The sequence below is a fragment of the Arachis hypogaea genome, chromosome 16 (assembly GCF_003086295.3).
Source record: "Arachis hypogaea cultivar Tifrunner chromosome 16, arahy.Tifrunner.gnm2.J5K5, whole genome shotgun sequence".
NCBI lineage: Eukaryota > Viridiplantae > Streptophyta > Magnoliopsida > Fabales > Fabaceae > Arachis > Arachis hypogaea.
This window is the reverse complement of record NC_092051.1, coordinates 60,914,408-60,930,580: the sequence shown is the minus strand read 5'-3', so window position 1 is coordinate 60,930,580 and position 16,173 is coordinate 60,914,408. Positions and strand designations below refer to the sequence as shown.

The 16,173-nt window shown below is 40.5% G+C and overlaps 1 non-coding gene across 1 annotated transcript; it reads right to left on the bottom strand.

Annotated features, from left to right (window-relative positions):
• Positions 1–14,472: 14,472 nt before the first annotated feature.
• LOC112760056 (small nucleolar RNA R71) lies at positions 14,473–14,576 on the bottom strand. The gene has a single exon (XR_003180513.1). It is a non-coding gene; the product is annotated as a small nucleolar RNA R71 (small nucleolar RNA).
• Between the last annotated feature and the right edge of the window lie 1,597 nt (positions 14,577–16,173).

Below are 16,173 nucleotides of genomic sequence, written 5' to 3'. Positions count from 1 at the left end.
TTTTTAGGGTTTATTGCATTCTTAGGCTAAGTGCTCTGTGAGGGGGCAACTCTATAAAATAAGCTTTCAGCCAACACTCCTGAACCAGTTGGTTCAAGGTGCTAGGTGTTGAAACACCCCTAAGGACTTACTCCCTCAAGTCTCTTTCCCCCATACATGCACACCACATGCATATGGTTTATTATTTTCTTTTACTTGAGGTCTTGGTATCCAGCATCTCTTTGGATCACTAAATGTTCTATAGCAAGGTTGCTCATGATAGTGGATTTTCAGTTGATAATCCCGGGTTAGTTAACCCAAGTTACCAAGTGATGAAGCACTCCTGAGAACTTATTCATCCAAGCAGATCCCTGGCACAGGAACACCACAGACACATCCCTTAAGAATTAAACCCTTGGTACCTAGCCTTATTTCTTATTATTTTTCTTTCTTTTTCTTTCAAACTCTAATTGTTCTTTTTCTTTTTCTTATTAGGATCTTGTTGTTTATCTAGTCTCATAGAATGTGCTTCAAGCATGTTATTCAATACACATGAGTGCCCTTATACCTTATAGGTGATCCAACTTAGCTAATCTATTACCACCCACAAACCTTTAGGACTTACTCCATAAGATGAACCCCACTCTGGTTCCTTTCATAACACTTTCTTTTTTCATTTAACTCAAAAGGCAAGCATACAATTAAGCAAGGTGAAAGTGAAAACAGGTAACTTGGACCAGCACACATATGACAAAAGCAAAGAAAACAAACACTAAATTCTAGTGACTTAAACCAAAGAGTAACTATTGACAGGGGCACATTCAGACTTCCAATTTAAGCATTCTCAAGCAGATGGAATCAAGTAACAACACAACCTTTTGGTGGTGACTTCTAGCTCCCCCTTTGTTGTCATCATCCATAGCTTTTGCATCCTTCTTCGCCTCCTTGGATGATGGTGCACCATTTTTCCAGAAGATTGATTGAATTCCTGCAATGTTATTAGAAGTTGGTTGTTCCCAAAGCACTTGAGAAATAGTTAGCATGCATGTATGCTTGTGAATTTCTAAACTTAATTTGGTGTGTGAACACCAAACTTAGTTCCTTGCCTAATGCAACAGATTGAATACATGCAGATAACCTCATGTGCTTTTATTAATAAAACGACTATGAACTAGAAACTAAACTATTGTTAAGTGGTTTCCCTGATTAGTTGGGGCTAGCAACTTGTCATTGAAGAGGTGTAGTGTGATTCTAACTGAAATCTTCGGTGAAACACCAAACTTAGAATTACACATTCACTCTTGGATTATTTTGGTGTGCAACACCAAACTTAGCTCCTCACAATACAGGGAAAACTACTTGTAACTTTTATTGAAATGATCATGAGAAGGAAACTACCTTAGGTTGGATTGCCTCCCAACGAAGCGCTCTTTTAGCATCGCTAGCTCGACGATTTCTCCATTAGTTGAGATGATACTTCATTTTGGGGTTTTCCCCCATGTTGCCCATGTAGTGTTTCAGCCTTTGTCCGTTCACCGTGAAAGTACTCTTTGAACTTTCATCCATGATTTCTATGTGTCCATACGGCGAGACCTTTGTGACAAGAAAGGGTCTTGGCCACCTTGATTTGAGTTTCCCAGGGAAAAGTCTCAATTTGGAGTTGTAGAGGAGCACTTGCTGTCCTTTTTCGAAGCTCCTGGGTGTCAGATTGAGGTCGTGTCTTCTCTTCGTCTTTTCTTTATAGATCTTGGCATTTTCATAGGCTTGAGATCTAAACTCCTCCATTTCCTGCAGCTGCAAGACACTTTTTTTACCAACAACAATGCTATCAAAATTTAGTAGCTTGAGAGCCCAGAGGGCTTTGCGTTCCAGCTCCAATGGTAAATGACAGGCCTTTCCATACACCAGTTGATATGGGGACATCCCGATTGGTGTTTTGAATGCTGTTCTGTATGCCCAAAGAGCATCATCTAGCTTCTTCGACCAGTCCTTTCTTGATGCTCCTACAGTCTTCTCCAAAATCCTTTTTAGCTCTCTGTTAGATATCTCGGTTTGCCCACTTGTTTGGGGGTGGTAAGGTGTGGCAACCTTGTGTTTTACCCCGTATCGTAGGAGAAGAGCTTCTAGTGGTCTGTTATAAAAATGGCTCCCTCCATCACTGATGAGCGCTCGTGGGACTCCGAACCAGCTAAAGATATTCTTTCTGAGGAAGTTCATGACCACCTTGTTATCATTTGTTGGGGTTGCAATTGCCTCTACTCACTTGGACACGTAATCTACTGCTACCAAGATATACTTGTTTGAATATGAGGTTGGGAATGGTCCCACGAAATCGATTCCCCACACATCGAATAGTTCCAGCTCTAAGATGAAATTCTGTGGCATCTCATTTCTTTTGGGTAAGTTTCCAGCTCTTTGGCATTCATTGCAGTTCTTTACTAGTTCTTTGGCATCCTTGAAAAGGGTGGGCCAAAAGAATCCACTTTGTAGCACCTTAACTGCAGTTCTTTCCCCTCTAAAGTGGCCTCCATAGCACGAGCCATGGCAGTTCCATAGGACCTCTCGTCCCTCTTCTTCTGAAACACATCTTCTCAGGATTCCATCTGAACACTTCTTGAAGAGATATGGCTCATCCCAGACAAAATATTTAGCGTCATTGATGAGTTGTTTTTTTTTTTGATGTTTGTTGATCTCTGGAGGCAAAGCCCAGTTGCCTTGAAATTGGCAATGTCTGCAAACCAGGGTGCTTTGTGAACCGTCATTAACTGCTCATCTGGGAAGAACTCATTTACACTTGCATCATGTGTTCCACCTTTGTCATGAGGGATTCTGGATAGGTGATCGGCTACCTTGTTCTCCACTCCTTTCTTGTCTCTAATCTCAATATTGAATTCCTGCAACAACAAGATCTATCTTATCAGTCTTGGTTTTGATTCCTGCTTGGCAAACAAATATTTAAGTGCTGTGTGATCTATGAAAACAATCACTTTGGCACCAATGAGGTATGATCTAAACTTGTCAAATGCAAAAAATATTGCCAGCAACTCCTTTTCAGTAGTGGTATAGTTTCTTTGAGTGTCATTGAGGACTTTACTGGCATAGTATATCACATGGACCAAATTATCTTTCCTCTGTCCTAACACTGCCCCAACTACAAAATTAGATGCATCGCACATAGTTCAAATGGTAAGTTCCAATCAGGTGGGGAAATGATAGGGGCGGAGGACAGCCTCTTTTTCAAGTTTTCGAATGCTAGCATGCACTTTTCATCAAAGACAAATGGTGTATCAGATACAAGGAGATTGCTTAAGGGCTTGGCTACCTTTGAAAAATCTTTAATAAACCTTCTGTAAAAGCCAACATGCCCTAAAAAGCTCCTAATTGCCTTGACATCACTTGGTGGGGGTAATTTTTTAATGAGTTCCACCTTAGCTCTGTCTACCTCAATGCCTTGGTTAGAAACCTTATGGCCAAGGACTATTCCTACTGTCACCATAAAGTGGCATTTTTCCCAATTCAAGACCAGATTGGTCTCTTGACATCTTTTTAATACAAAGGCAAGGTGATTTAGGCAATTAGGAAAGGAATCCCTGAATACTGAAAAGTCATCCATAAAGATTTCAATGAATTTCTCTATCATATCTGAGAAGATAGAAAGCATGCAGCGTTGAAACGTTGCAGGAGCATTACATATCCCAAATGGCATGCGCCTATATGCAAAAATATTTTTTCTTGGTCTCTCGGATCAACCACTATTTGATTATATCCTGAGTAACCATCTAGAAAACAGTAATATGCGTGTCCTACGAGTCTTTCCAGCATCTGATCCATGAAGGGGAGTGGGAAGTGATCTTTTCTTGTAGCTTCATTGAGTTTTCTGTAGTCAATGCACATCCTCCATCCTGTGACCGTTCTTGTAGGGATGAGTTCGTTCCTCTCATTGGGTACTACAGTGATTCTTCCTTTCTTGGGGACCACTTAGACGGGGCTGACCCATGGGCTATCCGAAATTGGGTAGATTACCCCTCCTTGCCACAGCTTCATGATTTCCTTCCGTACCACTTCTTTCATGACTGGATTTAGCCTCCATTGGGGTTGGATGGAGGGTTTAGCATCATCTTCTAACAGTATCTTATGCATACATATGGCCAAACTAATTCCCTTCAGGTCAGCAAGGGTCCATCCAATGGCATCCTTATGCTTTTGTAATACTTGGAGTAGTTCCTCCTCTTGTTCTTGGCTGAGGGCTGAATTTATGATCACTGGGTAACTTTCATTCACTCCTAAATATGCATATTTGAGAGTGGACAGCAGTGCTTTGAGTTCAAATTTGGGTGCTTCTTTTCTTTCATTCTCCTCCTCTAATGTGCCCTGAACATGAACCTCAGCTGTTGCAACCTCTTCACTTGATGCTGATTCCTCTTCTTCTGTTAATCCCTCAAGTTCTTCTTCTTCAAAAGTCTCTTGTACTGCATCTTCCAGTGAATCCAACCTTATACATTCTCCCAATGGTTCTTATGGGTAACTCATGGCCTTGAACACATTGAATATCATCTTCTCATTGTGTAGTCTCAGGGTAAATTCACCTTTTTAGACATCAATGATAGCTCCAGCAGTGGCTAAGAATGGTCTTCCCAGGATGATAGAAGCCTTGGCTCCTTCCTTCATATCCAACACTACAAAGTCTGCTGGGAAGATAAAGTCTCCTACCTTCACCAACAAGTCTTCTACTATACCGTGAGGAAACTTGAATGATCGGTCTGCCAGTTGTAGGGCCATTTTTGTTAGCTTGGCCTCCTCAATCCTCATTTTTCTCATCATTGATACGGACATCAGATTTATGCTGGCTCCTAAATCACATAGAGCCTTTTCCACTGTGATTTATCCTATAATACAAGGAATCTGGAGCTCCCAGGATGCTTCAATTTCTGGGGTAGTTTATGCTGAATGATGGCACTACATTCTTCGGTTAGTATCACAGTCTCGTTGTTCTTCCAGCTTCTCTTCTTGGTCATCAATTCCTTCAAGAACTTGGCATAGAGCGGCATTTGCTCTATTGCTTTAGCAAAGGGTATGTTAATCTGTAGTTTCTTGAAGATTTCTAAAAATCTTGAGAATTGGCTGTCATCCCCCTTCTTCTTCAATTGTTGAGGGTATGGGACTTTTGGAACGTATGGCTTCAGCACTTTTCCTTCTTGATGTGAATTGGAAGTGGGAACTTGAACTTCATCTTGTTCCTTTTCCATTTCATTTGAGTCCTTCTCTTGTGGTTTCTTGGAGGTCTCCTTCAATCCCCTCCCACTTCTGAGGGTGATAGCCTGACACTCCTCCCTTGGGTTTGAATCAGTGTTGCTGCAAAGGTTATGGCTGGGAACTTGCTTAAATAGGTAGCCAATTTGTGTTTCAAGTTTTTTGATGGGAGCATCTTGATTCTGCATATTGGATCGCACTTCCTATTGGAACATTTTACTGTCTTGAACTTCTTTGCATATACATTCAAGTAGAGTCTCAATCCTTGAGAGTCTATCTTCGGATGGTGATGGTGAGTTGAGGTAGGAGTGGTGAGACTGGCCATTTTGGTTTTGGTATGGATATTGAGAGGTATTGTTAGGTGGGTGCTGATATGATCTCTGTGTGGAATGTTGGTGAGTTGCATTGTTGTTGGGGTTGTGACGTCTCTGATCTTGGCCTTGATCTTGTTGATTTCCCCACCCAAAGTTTGGGTGGTTCCTCCAACCAGGATTATAAGTCTTGGAGTATGGATCATGGGTCTGCCTAGGTGAGTTTCCAATGTAGTTGGCTTGTTCCTGGTCACCCTCTTCCTCTATGTTTGCTCCCTCTTGAGCTGCTGATGATGTGGGGACTGCTGCCACTTGGTTCCTTTCCATCTTCTTGGAAAGGTCAGTCAGCTGCTTGGTGATCATCTTATTTTGAGCCAGCAGTGCGTCCATGTTGTTCAGCTCCATCACTCCTCGAGTGTTGCCCCTTTCAGAAGTGTAAAAGTAGTCATTCTCAGCTACAGTCTCGATGACATCTATGGCTTCTTCAATGGTCTTCTTCTTGTTCAGAGATCCCCCGGATGAGTGGTCCACTACCTTCTTTGATTCATAAGGTAGACCCTCATAGAAAATGTGTAACTGCACCCATTCATTATATCTGGCAGGCACCTTCTTGTCAAGTCCTTAAACCTCTCCCATGCTTCATAGAGAGTTTCACCATCTTGTTTCCTGAAGGTTTGTACCTCAGCTCTCAACCTGTTAATTCTTTGAGGAGGGTAGAATCTCACCAAGAATTTGTTTACCATATCTTCCCAGGTTGTTAAACTCTCCTTCGGGAAGGATTCCAGCCATTTGGATGCCTTATCCTTGAGTGAAAAGGGAAATAGAAGCAGCCTATAGGTGTCAGGATGAACACCATTAGACTTCATAGTATCACATATCCTTAGGAAGGTGGTGAGATGTTGATTAGGATCTTCTTGGGCACTTCCTCCGAAAGCAAAGTTGTTCTGGACCAGGGTGATGAGCTGGGGTTTTAGTTCAAAGTTATTAGCATGTATGGTTGGCTTTTGGATGCTACTTCCACAGTTTACTGGGTTTGGATTGATATAAGAGCCTAGAACTCTTCTCTCTTGCCTAGCATGATTTACTGTTCCTTCTCTGGCATGGTTATGAGCCTCTTCTTCATGGTGGTTCTCCATATTCTCCTCCATAGTTGTTTCAAAATACTCTTCCTCTTCCTCAGCACCAACGACTCTCTTTTCTCTTGCTTCCCTCCTTAATCTAAGGAAGGTCCTCTCGGGTTTAGAATCAAAGGAAGTTGAAGCCCCGCTTCTTCTATCTTTCATACAACCAACAAGGCAAAAAGCAAGAGAGAAATTAAAGGGAGAAATTATTCTTGTTAGGAATGCTGTTAGTGTGAGTGATGCAATATATCATACAGTTAGTGGGTTGGTTAACTGACTTGTAAACAATGACGAAAACACAACAAACAGGTAAGGGATAAAGGAAAGAAAACAAGTAAAACTGAAAGTAAATCACTCAAATGGAATTAAAACAAAACAAAAGAAAAATGCTCAATCTAATTATCCTCTAACTTAATCATTGTCGATACAAAATCAATCCCGGCAACGGCGCGATAAACTTGATGCACGGAAACTTGTCTCTCAACAAATTTCCCTTCGGCAAGTATACCGAATTGTCGTCAAGTAAAAACTCACAATAGAGTGAGGTCAAATCCCACAGGGATTGATTGGTTAAGCAACTTTAATTAGAGGAATGTTCTAGTTGATCTAAGCAGAAATTGAGTTGAGGAATTGCAGGAAATTAAATGGCGGGAACGTAAATAACAGAAAGTGCAAATACTGCAAATAAATGGCAGAATGTAAATGACAGAAAGTAAATTGCAGAATCTTAAATACGGATTTGGGAAGATGAGCATAAAATTAAATGACAGAAAATAAAGAGAACGGGTAAGATCAGAAATGGGGGATTCATTGGGCTCAGGATATGTTGTATTCTCTGGATCAAGTTCATTCTCATCTCTTCCTCAATCAATGCATTCATTGATCTCCTTGGCAATCTTAAGTGATTAGATCCCAATTCCTTGGCAACCCAATCTCTCTAAGCTTGAACAATTGCCCAATTCCTTGATTTAATTGCTCATGGGAAGATATGAAGTTTAGTCACTGATTATACCACATGCATTCCCAAATCAACGTGTTGGTAGGATTATATGTCACTATATGCATCCAAACCCCAATTTAGTCCAGCATGAGAAAGCATTTCTAGCATGATCTCCTCATTCCTCTTCCAAGGTTCCGAGGAGATCCAATTATGGAAAGCTTCTCTTCCAAGATAGCTAACCAATTGGATGACGAACAAAAGCTTTCTAGTAAAATCAAGAGAAAAGAAAGAAAAAGAATAATGAAAACTATTATTGATCCATCAAATTACAACAGAGCTCCCTAACCTAATGAAAAGGGGTTTAGTTGTTCATAGCTCTGGAAATGGAAAGCAAAAATGAAAAGTACATTCTGAAAATAAAACTAGAAGTTGCAGAGAAAGTAAAATATACAGAGTGTAGTTCTCCAAAATGGCAAGCTCTCTATCTAGTTCAAAACTACTCCTATATATACTACTCTTCTGATCTTCTAGTTGGCTCTTCATGTCTTGGATATGGGCCTTTGATCTTTAGTTGAAGTAGTTACAGTCTTCAGTGGGCTTAGCTTTGCTTGCAGAGAGAAAGTGAGTCAGGCATGGTAGCAAGTTAGTTAGGACGTTAGTGGCGTTAACGTTAAGTGTAAATTTGGGTTCGAAAATGTTAGTGACGATAACCTTTTTCACTAACGCTCCAAACATAATTGACGTACGTTAACTTCAATGTTAGTGGCATTAACGTGACCACTAACGTTGGCTCTTGGTCCTTCGCAAACGTTATGGGCATTCACCTTTTCCAATAACGTTGCTCCTTGCTACTTTTCCCCACGTTAGTGATCCACGCTAGTGTAACTAACGTGGCCCTTAACGTGGGTATGCCAAAGCTTCGAGAGCATTAGTGACACTTACCTTTGTCTCTAACGCTTCAAACGCCCCTTCTTCCCACGTTATTGCCTCACGTTAATTGCATTAACGTGACCACTAACGTGGTGGTGATTGCTATCTCCAACGTTAGTGACAAAGGTGAGAGTCACTAACGTTGGCCTATCATTCCTTGCTCCACGTTACCCTTCACGTTAGTGGTCTTAACGTGACCACTAACGTGGGCAATATTGGCTTAGTCCAACGTTGGTGACAAAGGTGAGTGTCATTAACGTTGGCGATTCCTTGCTCCTCCCACGTTAGAGTTCACGTTAATGTAATTAACGTGACTCTTAACATGGCCAATTGTGCCCTTTTGGAACGTTAGTGGTATTCACTTTACCACTAATGTTGGAGCTCCCATTTTCCTCCACGTTAGCTCCCACGTTCATGTAATTAATGTGGCAACTAACGTGGGCTATGATGGCTTTTGAAGGCGTTATTGGTGATCACTTTTTTCATTAACGCTGCAAACTTAATCCCATTCCACGTTAGTGGTCACGTTAATTAAACTAACGTTGCTACTAACGTGGCTCTTCCTTGCTTCCTTTGTCCTGAAATCAAGCAAATAAAGTGCATCAAAGCTTGGTTCTTATTCATGAGATCATACATCATCCATTTTATCATTTCAATTCATGCAAAACTCTCATGAAATCATGCAAAGTTCACAATGTTTGCTTGAATCAAGGTGTAAGTGTACATCTACCTAACACTTGCTTATTTACTAAGAAAATGCATGAAACTACCCTAAAACAGTAGAGAAAAGTTCAGTGAAACTGGCCAAAATGCCCTGGCATCACTTATCTTTTCTTATCTTACTTCTGATCTTATTTTAAATTTAAATCTTTTCTTATCTTCTATCTTATTTTAATTTTAAATCTTTTTCTTAATTAATATTTTATCTTCTCTCTCTTCTATTTCAAAACTTCCTAACTAACTCTTCTCTTCATAAATTTTCAAAAACACTCCTTCTTCTTCTCTCTCTTATTTTTCAAAACTACATAACTAACTCTCATCTCTCTTCATTTTTGAAATTTCCCTCTCCTTCTCTCTCCTCTATTTTTGAAAATTCAACATTCAAATTCTAAAATCTTTTTAAATTATGAACCTTAATTTTCAAAAATTAATTAATTAAATAAATAAATAAAAATTAAATATTTTAACTCTTATTTACTCTTTCGATTTATACTGCTCTTCTTCTCACATCTATATTATTCAACTCTACTCCCCCACTCTATTTTTCCTTCTCAACTTTCATCTTCTATCACTTAATTACTTCTATCCCCTATTTTTAAAGTATTCTTCTTCTACTTCTTTTATTTCTTTCCTGTCTTCTTCTTTCTTCACATCGAACTTTAAGAAGGAGCTTCTGTCTATTGGCAGATAAAGTTTTCTTCTTTTTCTTCTTTTTCTTTTCTTCTTATTTATAACCAGGAACAGGGATAAAGAACCCCTCTTGAATCCTAATCCTGAACCTGAGAAGACTCTGCAGAAGCATTTACAAAAAGCTAAATCACAACACTCCGGAAGAGACCTTTCAGAAAGTTTTGAACAAGAGACAGAGGATACGACCAAACCTTAGGAGGAGCCTAAGAAGGTCCTTGGTGACTTCACCATGCCTACCTCTGACTTTTATGGCAGAAGTATCTCTGTACCTGCCATTGGAGGTAACAATTTTGAGCTAAATCCTCAGTTAGTCTCTCTTTTGCAACAGAATTACAAATTCCATGGACTTTCAATGGAAGATCCACATCAGTTGTTAGCTGTGTTCTTACAGATCTGTGATACTGTAAAGACTAATGGAGTTAATCCTGAAGTCTATAAGCTGATGCTCTTTCCCTTTGTAGTAAGAGACAGAGCTAAGCTATGGTTGGATGCCCAACCAAGAGAGAGTCTTGACTCTTAGGAAAAGCTGGTTAATGCTTTTCTGGCTAAGTTTTTTCCTCCTCAAAGGATGAGCAAGATTAGAGTGGAAGTTCAAACCTTCAGACAAAGAGAAGGTGAATCCCTCTATGAAGCTTGGGAAAGATACAAGCAACTGATCAGGAGATGTCCTCCTGATATGCTCTCAGAATGGTCCATCATAGGCGTGTTCTATGATGGTCTATCTGAATTATCCAAAATTTCATTGGACAGCTCTGCAGGTAGATCTCTCCACTTGAAGAAAACACCTGCAGAAGCCAGAAAACTCATTGAAATGATTGCTAACAACCAGTTCATGTACACTTCTGAAAGAAATCCTGTAAACCATGGAATCTCTCAAAAGAAAAGAGTTCATGATGTTGAGACTCTGAATGCTATCTTGGCTCAGAATAAGATCTTGACCCAACAGGTCAACATGATCTCTCAACATTTAACATGGATGCAAACTGTAGCTGGCAATGCCCAAGAAGCTTCTCCTGAAGAAAAAGCTTATGATACTAATCAACCCACCATGGAGGAGGTGAACCCAATGAGAACACTTACAACCCTTCATGGAGGAACCATCTCAATCTTTCATGGAAAGATCAATAGAAGCCTCAGCAAGGTTTCAACAATCAAGGTGGTAGGAACCTGAATAGGTTCAATAGCAGACCACCATTCCCATTTTCCAAAGAGAACATGGAAACCTCTAAGCAGAGCCTTTCTGACTTAGTGACTCTGGTTTCCAGTCTCTCTAAGACCATTCATAGTTTCATTAATGAAACAAGGTCCTCCATTAGAAACTTAGAGGTGCAAGTTGGTAAACCGAGCAAGAGGATCCCTGAGATTTTGATGCCAGGGCATCTTGGCCAGTTTCACTGACCTTTTCTTTACTGTTTTTAGGGTAGTTTCATACATTTCTTTAGGAAATAAGCTAGTTTTGGGTAGATATTCACCTACACCTTGCTTCAAGCATACATTGTGCATTTTACATTATTTCATGAGGATTTTGCATGAATTTAGTGACAAATTGTATGCTGCATTACCCATGACTTGGACTAGAACTTTGATGCACTCTGTTGCTTGATTTCAGGACCAAAGGAAGCAAGGAAAGGGAGGTAACTTGCAAGGTTAATGAGAAAAGTGATTGCCAATAACACTCTCAAAGCCATCATTGCCCACGTTAAGAGTCACGTTAACTAAGTTAACGTGCACTCTAACGTGGAGAAGGGAAGTTGAGCCAACGATAGTGACACTTAACATTGTCTCTAACGTTGGCAAACACTCATGAGTGGCCATGTTAGAGACCACGTTAACCTAGTTAACGTGGCCTCTAACGTTAAAGGGGGAAGAAAAGCCAACGTTAGTGACATTCAACATTGTCACTAACGTTGGCCTAAGGATGCAACACACCACGTTAACTCCCACGTTAACTTGGTTAACGTGGGAGCTAACGTAAGAAGTGAGAGTTGTCGACAACGTTAGTGACACTCAACATTGTCACTAACGTTGGAAGCAACCACACAAACCCCCAAGGAGCCACGTTAACTTAGTTAACGTGGAAGCTAACGATGAGGAATGAATGATGAGCCAACGTTAGTGACAATCAACATTGTCACTAACGTTGGGATGGCTAAGAATGGCCACGTTAGAAGCCACGTTAACCTAGTTAACGTGGACTCTAACGTGAGATCTAGGGGCACATTGGAACGTTAGTGACAATGTTGAGTGTCACTAACGTTCTCAAAGTTTGGCAAAGCCACGTTAGAAGTCACGTTAACCTAGTTAACGTGGGCTTTAACGTGAAGCACAAAGGGGCACACTGGAACGTTAGTGACAATGTTGAGTGTCACTAACGTTCTCGAAGGTTGGCAAAGCCACGTTAGAAGCCACGTTAACCTAGTTAACGTGGGCTCTAACGTGAGGCAAAGGGGTACATTGGAACGTTAGTGAAAATGTTAAGTGTCACTAACGTTCTCAAACTTATACTTTCACTAAATGTTAACACCCCTAACGCCCTGAGCTAAAGTCTCTGCTCACTTAGCACTTTCTCTCTGCAAGTAAAGCCAAGCCCAAATGAAGAAAAGAACTGCTTCAAACTCAAGATCCAAAGGCCCAAGACTTGAAGAGCAAACTAGAAGCTGAGAAGAGTAGTATATATAGGAGTAGCTTTGAATTGTTAAGGAGTACTGGAGGCTGGAAAAAGTGAACTACTCTCTGTATTTTATCTTCTCTGCATTTTCTAGTTTTATGGTGTATTCTCCTTCTTTGTTTTCATTTTCAAGAGCTATGAACAACTAAACCCTTTCATTGGGTTAGGGAGCTCTGTTGTAATTTGATGGATCAATACTAATTTTCATTATTCTTCTTCTATCTTTTCTCTTGATTTTACTTGAAAGCTTTCGATCTTCATCCCGTTGAGTAGTTATCTTGGAAGAGAAGCTATTCAAACTTGGATCTCTTTTGAACCTTGAAAGAGGAATGAAGAGATCAAGCTAGAAATACTTTCTCATGCTGGAGCAAATTGGGTTTGGATGGGTATGTGACTATAACCCTCTCAATACTTGATTTGGGAAATGCATGTGGTATAATCAGTGACCATACTTCATCTCTTCTCATGAGCAATTGACCAAGGAATTGGCTATTGATCAAGATTTGAGAGATTGAATTGCGAGAAATTGTAATTCAATCACTTAAGATTGCCAAGGAGATCAATGAGTGCATTGATTGAGGAAGAGATGAAAATGAACTTGATCCGGAGAATTGCAACATCTCCTAAGCCGAATGAACTCCCCATCTCTGATCTTACCCATTCTCTTTAATTTTTGCCATTTACTTTTATGAGCAAATCCCCCATTCCCATTTACAATTCTGCAATTTATTTTCAGTCATTTACTTCCAGTCCTTTAATTCTAGCATTTACTTTTCTGTTATTTACATTCTCGCCATTTTATTTTCTGCAACTCTCAACCCAAATTCTGGATTCGCTCAACTAGAACATTCTTCGAATTAAAGTTGCTTGATCAATCAATCCCTGTGGGATTTGACCTCACTCTATTCTGAGTTTTTACTTCACGACAAATTCGGTACACTTGCCGAAGGGAAATTTGTTGAGAGACAAGTTTTACCCGCATCATGTTTATGGCGCCGTTGCCGGGGATTGATTGTGCATCAACAATGATTAAATTAGAAGATCACTAGATTGAGCATTTTTATTTTGTGAATTTCATTTTCTGTTTGAGTGATTTACTTTTTGTTTTAGTTAAACTTCTTCCCTTCCCCCTCTACTCTTTTGTTTTTCTTTGTTATTTTCAATTCTGTTTGCTAACCCACTAACTGTTTGATATATTGCATCACCCACAACTAACATTAATTCTGACACAAATATTTCTGCACCTATCTTTTCTTGCTTGCACTTGATGGTTGTATGACAGGGAGAAGAAGCGGGGCTTCAACTTCCTTCGATTCTGAACCTGAGAGGACCTTCCTTAGATTAAGGAGGGAGGCAAGAGGAAAGAAAGTGGTTGGTGCTGAGGAAGAAGAGGAATTCTTTGAAACAAACATGGAAGACAACATGGAAAACCATCATGAAGAAGAGGATCACAACCATGGGGGAGGAGGTAGAGCAAATCATGCTGGGGAGGATAGAAGAGTTTTGGGCTCTTACATTAATCCAAACCCAGGCAATTGTGGAAGTAGTATCCAAAAGCCAACAATCCATGCCAACAACTTTGAACTTAAACCACAGCTCATCACCCTTGTTCAGAACAACTGTTCGTTTGGAGGAGGTGTTCAAGAAGACCCCAATCAACATTTGACCACCTTCCTGAGAATATGTGACACAGTGAAGTCTAATGGTGTTCACCCTGACGCCTATAGACTGTTCCTATTTCCATTCTCACTTAGGGATAAAGCAGCCAAGTGGCTGGAATCCTTCCCAAGGGAAAGCTTGGCAACTTGGGAAGACGTGGTGGACAAATTTTTAGCAAGATTTTACCCTCCTCAACGAATCAATAGGCTGAGAGCTGAGGTTCAAACTTTCAGGCAACAAGATGGTGAGACTCTATATGAAGCATGGGAGAGGTTCAAGGACTTAACAAGGAGGTGTCCACCTGACATGTTCAACGAATGGGTGCAGCTGCACATTTTCTATGAAGGACTCTCTTATGAGTCAAAGAAGGCCGTAGACCATTCATCCGGAGGATCTTTGAACAAGAAGAAGACTATTGAGGAAGCCATAGATGTTATTGAAACAGTAGCAGAGAACGACTACTTCTATGCTTTCGAAAGAGGGAACACAAGAGGAGTAATGGAGCTAAACAATGTAGATGCTCTGTTGGCCCAAAACAAGCTCATTACCCAGCAGCTGGCTGACCTCACCAAGAAGATGGAGATGAACCAAGTAGCAGCAATCTCCACTTCATCAACAACACAAGAAGGAGTGAATGAAGAAGCAGAGGGGAGTCAGGAGCAGGCCAACTACATTGGGAATTCACCAAGGAAAAACTATGATCCATACTTCAAGACCTACAACCCTGGATGGAGAAACCACCCAAACTTTGGGTGGAGAAGTGAGCAAGATCAAAACCAAGACCAGAGACGTTACAACTCCAACAACAATGCATCTCACCAGTAATTTACACAGAGGACATCTCATCACCCTCACAACAACACTTCTTCACACACCTATCAAAACCAAAACAGCACATCTGCTCCGAATCACTCATCAATTGATGACAAGCACTCTAAGATTGATGCCTTACTTGAAGGAATATGCCAAGAGATTCAAGAAAATAAGGTGTTCAAAGAGGTGGTGCGAGCCAATATTAAGAACCAGGGAGAGACCATCAGGAAGTTGGAATTCCAGGTGGGATATTTAGCTGAGAAAATTCCCAAACCTACTGATAGCTTCCCAAGTGACACGGAGAAAAACCCCAAAGGAGAAGCAAAGAAAGTAAGATGGGAAGATTGCAAAATGGTTACTGCGAGTGATCAAGAGACTGAAGACAAGCAAGGCAAACTTTGCAAATAACCTGAAGACAACTCAACAAAGGAGGAGGATAGAGATCGCCAAGAACCAGAAATATCACAACAAGAGCTGCTGAAGCTCTATGCACCCTTCCCTCAACTGCTCAATGGTGTTGTGGGAAAAAGAATATACTCAAGGTTCCTAGGCTTGTTTGCATCTCTGCATGTGAACATACCATTCATCAAGGCAATTTAACAAATGCCTGCATTCATCAAGTATATGAAGGAACTTCTTCCCAGGAAAAGCTCACTCAAAGAAGGCCAGACTATAGTGATGAACAAGGAATGTAATGCCCTTATTCAACCTGAGTTGCCTACAAAAAGAAGAGACCTAGGGAGTTTTCACATCCCTTGTACCATAGGTGAAACTATGTTCGATAAAGCACTATGTGATTTGGGGGCCAGCATCAACTTACTGCCCTTATCCCTGGCAAAGAGGCTGCATATCAATGAGATAATACCCACAGATGTAATCATCAGACTGGCTGACAAAACTCAAAAGCAAGCAATAGTAGTGGTGGAAAATGTGTTGCTAAAGGTTGGAAAATACTTTCTCCCAACAGACTTTGTCATCCAGGACATGGAAGAGAGTCACACTCATCCAATCATATTGGGAAGACCATTCCTAGCTACGGCCAGAGCACTTATCAATGTAGAGAAAAGGGAGCTAATATTGAGAATCCATGAT